The sequence below is a fragment of the Mytilus californianus genome, unplaced genomic scaffold (genome assembly GCF_021869535.1).
Source record: "Mytilus californianus isolate M0D057914Y unplaced genomic scaffold, xbMytCali1.0.p SCAF_14, whole genome shotgun sequence".
In the NCBI taxonomy this organism is placed as follows: domain Eukaryota; kingdom Metazoa; phylum Mollusca; class Bivalvia; order Mytilida; family Mytilidae; genus Mytilus; species Mytilus californianus.
Genome location: NW_026262626.1, coordinates 40,327,701 through 40,338,286, shown reverse-complemented (window position 1 = coordinate 40,338,286; position 10,586 = coordinate 40,327,701). Strand labels below are relative to the sequence as shown.

At 31.2% G+C, this 10,586-nt stretch overlaps 1 protein-coding gene across 3 annotated transcripts in view; it reads left to right on the top strand.

Annotated features, from left to right (window-relative positions):
• LOC127724530 (ankyrin-3-like) overlaps positions 1 to 10,586 on the top strand; it is a 51,653-nt gene that overhangs the window by 18,524 nt on the left and 22,543 nt on the right. Inside the window, exon 1 of one of the 3 annotated variants that reach the window (XM_052231508.1) lies at positions 5,948 to 5,969. The exons of the other annotated variants lie outside the window; for them this stretch is intronic. The gene's annotated coding sequence lies outside the window, so the exon portion shown is untranslated. Of the gene's footprint in view, positions 1 to 5,947; positions 5,970 to 10,586 lie in introns of those variants that run through there. 3 annotated transcript variants of the gene reach the window in all.

Sequence of the window (10,586 nt, the reverse complement as noted above, 5' to 3'; positions counted from 1 at the left end):
AATTGACCCCTTAAAGAGTCATTGCCCTTTAAAGTCAATTTTTAACAATTTTTCATAAATTTTTGTAATCTTTTACAAAAATCTTCTCCTCTGAAACTACTGAGACAAATTTTACCAAATTTTGTCCACAATCATCATTAGGGTATTTAGTTTAAACAATGTGTCTGATGACCCCGCCTTCCAACCAACATGGCCGACATGGCTAAAAATAGAACATAGGGGTAAAATACAGTTTTGGCTTATATCTCGGAAACGTAAGCATTAAGAGCAAATCTGACTGGGTAAAAATGTTCATCAGGTTTAGATCTATCTGCCTATTAAATTTCAGACAAATCAGACAACCCCTTGTTGGGTTGCTGCCCTGTATTTGTAATTTTAAGGACATTTTGCAGTTTTGGGTTATTTTGAATATTATTTTATATAAGATAAATTGTAAACAGCAATAATGTTCAGCAAAGTAAAATCTACAAATAAGTCAACATGACCAAAATCATCAATTGACAAGTTATTGTTCTTATAGTTATTCTCTGCAATTTTTTGATAATTTTTGTAAACTTTTTTCAAAAATCTTCTGCTTTTAATTTTAATTTAACTGGGCCAAAATTAAACCAAACTTGGCCTCAATCATCATTAGGGTATTCAATACTATTTATTATGATTTCATCCTTATTAAACATGATTTCCAAAACCACAGTAGATGCAGGTGAGCGACACAGGCTCTTTAGAGCTTCTAGTTTTTGTATTGTAACAATTACATCTTGTGAACACAACTCCTCTGAGTCTGTTTTACAGACAGTTTTCATATGTGGTAGGATTGTTTGCCTCCATGTGTAGTTGACCATATTGTAGCCCCATTTTGATTTGACCATGTATACAGGTGTTGTGAGACTTTGACTAGTTTTTGGAATGTTGTGATATAAACACCTTCTATCTATATGCAACTGGCCATTGACGAATAATTGAGGGTATACGATACAGTATCAAGTGCAGATAATGATTCATCCGAATTTCACACATTGTTTCTACCATGCCACAAACAATATGTATCAGAAGTTTCCAAAAAACAAACAGATCATGTTATCAAATCAGTTGCTTGCTTTTGAAAGCATTCCTTAAGGAAAACAGTGATGCTGTTTATGGATTAGCGCATGAAATCTAAAGTGGGAATACAACTTTATTTTGAATAAAAATGCATGCATCTGATTACTTTTTTGCCACCAAAATATTGGATAAATGTCAGAGTTTCTTATCACATTTTGGTTTTAAGCAGGAAAGTGGCATTATTAAAACACTGCAATGTTATTTCGTGTTAAAAGCAGAGATGCTATCTTCAGCATTAAAATGATGTATCTGCTTTTAATAAAAAAAAATAAAACAATCACATGGACCCCGTTTTATCTTTTGCAATTGATTGTGATTTGAGAAATCTGTACGAAATAATAAGACGTATTACGCCTGGAAATCTCGCGTAAACCAGGCGTGACTAGCAGTTACATGTCCAAATCCAGGCGTAAAGGAACAGGAAACTTCTGTGAGTAACTAACAGTTATTTTGTTTTTATTTTTTAACAGTTCAAATTAAAAATATATCCTGAGTATTGAAATAAACAATTTTATATCTTTCACAAGTTATATTGCAGTATTATCACTAATTTTTCAGTTCAAATGACTGATTTTGAAAACAGTTTGGTCAAAATGTTAGTTTTATTTCCTGAAAAATTAATTGTCATAATTCTTATTGAAAACTTATACTTAGTTTAGCCAACGTCTGCCAAAAAATGTGTTTATTCATATAGCTTCTTCAATGGTTAATATTTCAAGTTTTATGTCAAACAATGAGAAATTGTAAGCAACAGTACAAGTTTGTATCAAATACACAAAGTACACAGCTAGGTTAATACACTGATTTACATTAAGTGTAGTTTTATGTAAGGATATTACGCCTGGTTTATTTAGTGACCAGGCGTACTCATTTGCATATTACGCCTGGTTTTCTGTCGACCAGGCGTACTCATTTAAAATATAATGCTTAATTTTACGCCTGGTTTCCGCCTCAGTTACACTTGGTTTCTGCCTGGTTGACACCTGGTTGACGCCTGGATATACATTCCCTAAACACTGCAATGACGGCAGGATAGAGTATGATTTCTACGCCTGGTTTCCGTGTCATTTACAGGCGTTACATTTTGTACAGGATATTATTATTCTATTATTATGCACCGTTGTCATATGGTATTTTGAACCCCCTGAAAAGTGAACCAGGGGTCAAAATACCATATGGAAAATTGACCCCGGGGTCATTATACCGCATGGTATTTTGACCCCGGGGTCATTTTTCCCATATGGTATTTTGAACCCAACCATGGAAAATTGAACTCCCCTGTTTTAGATAAATAGTATTGCAGATTATCTAATGTACAATATTTTGGCTATGATTTTTTTTAGAGGTCTATAGTAGGGGTTTCAATATACCATGGCAGGGGGTCAAAATTACCATGGCTAAGTAAAATTTTCAAAACATCTTTTACAGCATGTTAAATACATACAACCACTTATTGGAGTATTATTACAACGTAAATGAGTAAGAATAGCTAGAAATTTTGAAATTAGAGGTCTGTAGTAGGGGGTTCAAATATACCATGGCAGGGGGTGAAAATACCATGGATAGGTAAAATTTTCAAAACATCTTTTCCAGCATGTTAAATACATACAAACTGCCTATTGGAGTATTATTACTCTGTAAAGGAGTTAAAATAGCTAGATTTTTTGAAATTAGAGGTCTATAGTAGGGGTTCAATATACCATGGCAGGGGGGTCAAAATACCATGGCTAAGTAAAATTTTCAAAACATCTTTTCCAGCATATTAAATACATACAAGGGGGCTTCTAGTATTTCCTTAAATGAAAAACAAGTGTACATATTTTTTGCATCGAATGTTACTAGGTAGCAGTCTCGTTGGGGTTTTATATTTCAATTGAAGTAATAAAACTATAAGAAAAATATAGAACCATGTTTCAATTTATATGTGGTCTACTCTAAGTCACAAAGACATTGATATTTACAAATATTTTCTAGTCTGAAATTGTAAGGTCTTCTAGTCATGCATAATACGTTATACAGTATGTTGTTTTAATATCAATATTGTTCAATTTGTTGTTTTTCTGTGTTTTCCTGTGTGTTAGATATATTTCAGGGATTTTCTCTAAAACAAAAACAACCTACCTACCTACCCACTTTAAAAATGGTGGGTAGGGTAAGGGGAAACAAAGATATTTTTAATTGCGGCCTTGATGGTATTTGCAACAATGTTAGCCCCAAAATTGTATTAAAACCATAATAAAGAACAGCATTTAAATGTATTTGTTTTTGGCATCAGAATGGGTCTTTACAAAATAAGATTTCATTATCTATAACAAGAAATTTGTACGTAAAACTAATATCTTTGTAGAAAGTTCTGTTTAGTTGCTCATTGTTGTGGAATATTAGTAAAAAAACATTGATAATAATAATGCAAAATTGTAAAGATTGGGATTGCAGATTTTTCAAATCTTTAGATTGTTGCAGAATTCATACCTGAAAGACATCAGTGATTTAAAGATTCATTCTTCTGACGTTTCAGTCTCACATGTGATACAAGTGGAAAATATCAATGAATTCAAATATTATTATAATCAAACATAACTCTGTAAACAAATTGTGTATTTATAATAAGTAGTTTTTGAGTAATGAAATTTTCTAATTTTATTACCAACAAAGTCAGTCGCATTAGCCAAAATATTTGAGAAAATTGGTGAAGGGTACAAGAAATGAATTTCCCAGAAACATGTACATCCCATATTAATTTTTTTCTTTTCAAATTTCATAGATATGTATTTTTTCAATCTTTTATAATAAAGAAGTTGAACTAATATTCTTTTTGTTCTAAAAAAAAGTTTAATTCTAGAAATTGTTGGCTCCTCAGAGGTAGAAAGATTTTTTTAAAGCGTTCTTAATAAGAAATTTTGTTAGAAAGTTAAGGTATCAAATATAAAGATTGGAGATTGTCATCGGCCTTGTTTATTGTAATAACAAAGGAGAAAAGGACGGAATTAACTTTTACAGTCTCCTCTTTTGTGAATGATGGAAGGGATATTTTCGGGATTTTTGTTTTGCTGCTCCGAGTTCTATAGTTTGACATTCCTAATAATGACTTTTGCTTGTACGAACAATTTTGTTAGAAGTTTATTCTGCTAGAAAAACAGAGAAAAAGGAGACCATTCACACACTTGGTTTCTTAAAATAATTATAAACGCGTGTCCTCGTTTGTTTTTTTCTCGGGACCAATGACATCGGAACAAGTAATAGGAAAAAAAATCTATTTTCCTTTCGAAACAAATATTGCTTTCTTCTTAACATGCTTAAGAAAATAAGAATAAACAAATATTTAAAGAGAATATCAAGAAGGCCTTCAAATAGATGAATATTCGCATTTATAAGAGAGATTTGACGACGGACATTACGATAAAAATAAAACATGGTCAACGACATAATGGTCGAAAAATATATTTGCAGTATTCAGAATTTTTAAAAACTCGTTAAAAAAATAAAATACTAGACACAGTCAACTTTAATATGATAACAAAATCTATCTTCCTCCAACCATGTGTACTTGTTCTTTGATACACTGCATTAAACGGACAGCAGGCTGAAAATGTGTTGTTTTAAATATTTTACACATTTTTACCTTATATCAGAAACATCGTTATGATGAAAAGATAAATTAGAAAATCGAAAACAAACTGAAAAACGACAAAAAGACAATCAACTGTATTAAGGATGTTCGCTACTCTGCTTCAAAATAACAAGCTCTCTAAAAGACTGTTATAAATTGAAAGTATATGAATAAAGGAACTAAAAAAGCTGAAAAAATTGAAGGGTCCGTGTGCTTGTTTTCGAGATATAAGCCATTAAAAATTTGGCGGGAAGTGATTCTCTCTAGATTTTTCATACATTTAACATTGGCAGCTTTTTTCTTTCTAAAACTATTAAAAAATAACAAGGATTTTATAAGATTTTCAAATATAGCTTTTTTAACTATATTTAACAAAATTATAAAAAGAAAAGTAGGGGTTAACGGGCAAAATATTTATTGGCATTACATGGATAAAACTAGAGGATTCCGAATATCTGACAAAAACTCAAAAACAAGAGGAGCGAACGTCCTTAAAACACAGCACAGAAAACTTAAAAAGTGCACAAAAGGAACTCAATCAAAACCCAGCGATAATCTCAGGGGCTTCAAAAAAATTATCAGGTGAAACATTCTAACCGTACGGATTGTATTATAAATATGACTTCGAAATCACACACCGTGCAAAAAGAAAAAAATAAATAAATAAGTAACAAAAAAATTATTCTAAACCAAAATAACGTATTTTTACAATTACATTATTTTTTACCCATGAAACCTCCACAAAAAATATCCAAAGAATTATAATCAAACGACAGTAATAAAAACAACGATAATGATAATTGTCCCACATAAAGAGGAAAATAAATCAACATGCGTTATACGGCAAATTGAAGTGGAAATCCCCGAAGTGCAGTACGTACCCGTAAAAATATTATATGACCGTATCATATGCGGGGTACTGCGTACAATTAACTAAGTTTTCAACATTCAACTGTTCAATTGTTAAATGGTTGTTCCACATTATACATGTCATAACTTATTATAACATAGGGTTTGTGAATGATAACATTAAAACATAATAAAACAGGTCAAGGTCTTTCTTCAGATCACGATGAAATGAACAAAATAACTATTTCGTGTATTTTTAACTTGATACTATATCAACATGCTCTACTGACTTTGATAAAAGAACATTGTTCATTATAAAGCGACATGATTTTATCTTATAGAAACATTTAAAAAGAGGTTATGACACTTAATAATATCATATTACTGGTTGGATTTTACTGCAAAAAAGGTGAGACGTGCATTGTTGTGTTATCATTTTTCCAATGTATAATAAAAACAGTTTAGGCATCAAAATTAATTTTGTAACCTTGATTTATCAATGCTTATAAAACTTCAAATATATCATTTAAGACCACAGGAAAATATAAGCTATGAGAAATGAAAAACTGCAATATCTGATCTCTGGTCGGTCTTTAACATTGCAAATGGAAACAGGGAATTTGTCAAAGAGACAACAACTCGACCTAAGAGCGGAACACAGCTCAAGGCCACCAATGGGTCTTCAACGCACCGAGAAAAACCCTCACACTGAGGCGGGCTTTATCTGGCCCCTAAACAAAAATGTATACTGGTGGAGAGAAAATGGACGTCATACTAAACTCCTAGACATATGAATGAAAAAACCTACAAGACTATCAAAGGCCAAAGGGACAGGCACACACATGCGGCTGAGTTTAACATGTTTTGTAATGATATGTTTGCCTTCATTGTCTATCATTTTAGTTAATTTGTAACTATACACTGAGATGACAAGAAATTTCAAATGTGCAGTAGACTTTTGTGAAATTAGTTCATTCGGTACAGACACTTTTGATTTTACAGAAACAATTTAAAATTTACAATGAACTTCTCGGACGAAATCAAATACGGACTTGACTGTAAGCCTTCTTTCTCTAATATTTCTAATATTTAACTTTTCGTTTCGTATTACGAGACACCGAACATCAATCTGTTATGTATGTATTTGAGGGAGGAGTATGTTTTTGTTTCAAAAAATAATCTGTTTTCTAATGTTTTCAATAAAAGGTTTCAGAAAAGATAGAAGAAATAGCTTTTATCCAATTAAAACTGAAGGAGCAAAAATATATAACATTGAGATTGAAAAAAAATAATGTTCCAGAATGTTTTTTGTGGAACTATTTTTTCATGTATTCAGTAGATTCTTATTATATTCCATTAGGTTATATCTACTTCCTGTTTTGGAAACCAATGTATGCAGCAAATACAGGAGAGTGTTGTCATTACTTTTTGCATTGACATTGTTCGATGCTCCCACTCTATTTCTTTTATAAATCTGGCACCCGCTATGTTATTTTTTGCTTGAATTCTGACGACTCATGTTGGGTATTAACTTGCGTATAAAAAGTTTTAGGGAGTAACGTTAATTATTGATATTATCACTTCTTGATATACAAACCCGAAAACTTTGAAGGGATAATTGGATACTAATCATATTATCATTTTTCTATCTGATAAGACAATTCAAAATTTTGTTAAAATATGAATACTTTAAGCAGTGTGTTTTTTTGATTGAATTAGGATCTGTGAAAAATCACATCAAATCAATGATATTAAAATGCGGACAAACCGTACAGTGAAGTAAATACAATTATATACACATCACACAGGAAACCGAAAATCACACGAAACTACATCACATGCGACTTATCAAACGACAATGAATTTGATTAATTTATTCGATAAAAGACCGACAATTGACCAAAAATAATATTGCTTGCGATTTATTTAAATTCTTATCTTTTCTCAGTGAATATCATAAATGCATTTTGTCTCCGCGCATTTCTTTTTAGCATTTACTATCTCGTATTAGGATCAATCAAGCAATCAATCAATCAATAGATAGATAGATGAATGAATAATAAAAAATAAGTAAATAAACAAATAAATGAATGAATGAATCAATAACTAAATCAATTAAAATCATTAAAGGGGCACTAGCTACGTGATATAAAAAAAAAAAAAAAATGATTTGTTTTTATTCAATCATTAATGAAAGTGAAATTGTGAAATAATAATTCGTTTTTAGCAGCCAGTATATTTCAATTTTGTCAAAATAAGCTAAGAAACATCGATGATGAATTATTCACTTGCAAGTGAATAATTCGACCTCATTGAATCCGTATTCACGTGACTTTCAATTTAACCCCTTACCTAGAGATGGATTACGCATGAATTATGTGTGTTCAGTTATTAAAAGGAAAAGAATGTCAACATTGCAAGTGAAACACAGGTAAATCATTTGATTGACTAATTCGATCCACAAAAACTCATTCTTATACAGGTAAAAACGATGATAAACATATATTTTTAACCTATAATATGAATTTAAACAGACCTAGGAAAATCCAATTGCACGAGTTCGCTATCTATTTATATCTATATTTATGCTTATATCGCTAATATGACCGTCGGCAGTCTTCGGAGGTCAACTCGATGGTTATTTAAATGGCATCAAGACTGAAATACACACGAAACGACGATACATATTATCGAGCCCATGCCTTGTACGTTGCTAATTTTTGACTTTTTATAATTTGGATTTTCGTAAATAAATAAATAAATAAATAGATAAATAAATAAATAAATAAATAAATGAATAAATAAATAAATAAATACTTCGTCCAATAATATCTGTTACTTATTTCAGATATTTCGAAACATGACAAGCAAAATAGGATTGTCTTCAATTTCAAATAAATATAGATTAATATTGACCATTTTTATTACATAATCAGAAATTTGAATATAGATATAAGCAGTACCAAGAAAAATTTATAAACTTGTCGTTTAGTATTCAAGCTGTATATAAACAATTGAACGTTTATTATTTGATGAAATATCAAATAGAATTATGTACCTTTTTGAACTTTTTAAAGTTTATTACGAATAGAAAAAACATAACGCAAAATTTTAGTAAAACGGTTATGAAGGCATACATTGGCAACTCTCACATTATCAATTATATACACATTATTATCATTAATTGCCCTTGATGCATGTAAGTAACATGTATGAAATTAATAGCAGTACAAACAATAATGCGTAATTTTCCAACGTACCTTAAAAAAAAGACAAAGCATTACTAGCCAGTAAGTCATAGCAAAGAAACAATCCTGTCATTACGAAAGTTTAAACTTTCGTGAAAATGTTATGATGCATCTATTTATGTTTGAGGACGATTTCTAGCAATTACAGTATAACTTGAAATTTACGTTTAATATTATTTTGTGTTTTATATGATGATATAACAAGAGTAAATTTACTATTGAATTTGCAAGATGTCCTCTATAACTAGGCTAGTGCTTCATTTTAATTTATTGCAAGAGAATTTTTTTGTTTGGAATAAACATAATTTTCTCTTACAATGTATTGTTTTTCTTTATTTGCAATGCAAACAAATATTATTTTTTCCTACCATCCTGTGACAAATATTTTTCTCAAGAATTTAAAATCTAACAATTTAGTTATATCATATATATGTTATATCATATATATGTTCCACCAGATGTAAGATAAATGTCGCTGCCTAATGCGTTTTATTTTAGTTACGATATAAATAAAAAAAAGACTTCATTGATTTGCTTGACGCTCACTTAGTGACGAAAATAGACGAATCCATGTATCTGTCCATGTCAATAAGCAACCATTTTAGATGCCATTTCAATAAATGGTAGGAACTGACATCTTTTCTGAAGATTCTTATACCTTGTGTATTTTTTAGTGAGATTCATATACTTAAGATAAAACTAGGGTTTTAACAAGTCCTTCTTACCATTGTTGTTTGATCTAACTTCACTTCGGATTTTCGATTGGGTTTTTGGTGTAGTCTTTCTTGAGAAAGATTTATAAGCATACTAAATATTTGGTGCAAGTATTGACTTTACAGATTGGTTGTATATAGTTATCAAAGGTACCAGGATTATAATTTAATTCGCCAGACGCGTGTTTCGTCTACATCAGACTCATCAGTGACGCTCAGATCAAAATAGTTATAAAGCCAAACAAGTACAAAGTTGGAGAGCATTGAGGACCCAAAATTCCAAAAAGTTGTGCCAAATACGGCTAAGGTAATCTATTCCTGGGATAAGAAAATCCTTAGTTTTCCAAAAAAATCAAAAGTTTTGTAACAGGAAATTTATAAAAATGACCATATAATTGATATTCATGTCAACACCGAAGGGCTGACTACTGGGCTGGTGATACCCTCGGGACGAAACGTCCACCAGCAGCGGCATAATATTCTTTTTAATTCTTCCCTGGCCGGGATTCGAACTCATGCTACTGAGATATCGTGGCACCAAAATCGACTTGCACTATGCCCGACGCGCTAGACCACTCGACCACGTAGACTCTATAATAATAAAGCTTTCGGTGGCCGGGTTTTACCTTTCCTCGTCAGTTTTTATCTAGCGTCGTAACACAGTACATGATATATAAGGCATGAAGATGGAATTGTTACAGATAAGCAGAATTATCTATTGTAAAGGATCCTACAAATTAATGTAAGATGCAGTCACAGAAATAATTATGTTATAAGTACTGAACCAGTGGCGATTTGGGGCCACGATATCTCAGTAGCATGAGTTCGAATCCCGTCCGGGGAAGAACAAAAAATTTGCTTCCGCAAATTTACAGATCTATCATTGTTGGGCTGTTGTTTAGACGAATTATATATACAGAATGTATTTTCAGCCTTGTATCACCATCACTGCTGGTGATCCGATGGATAAAATCTGTTGTATAGTCGTCACTGGTTCAGACGTACTTATTATATATACTTAGATAATTACTCTAAATATCAGCACAACACCGCCTGCACTCTGTC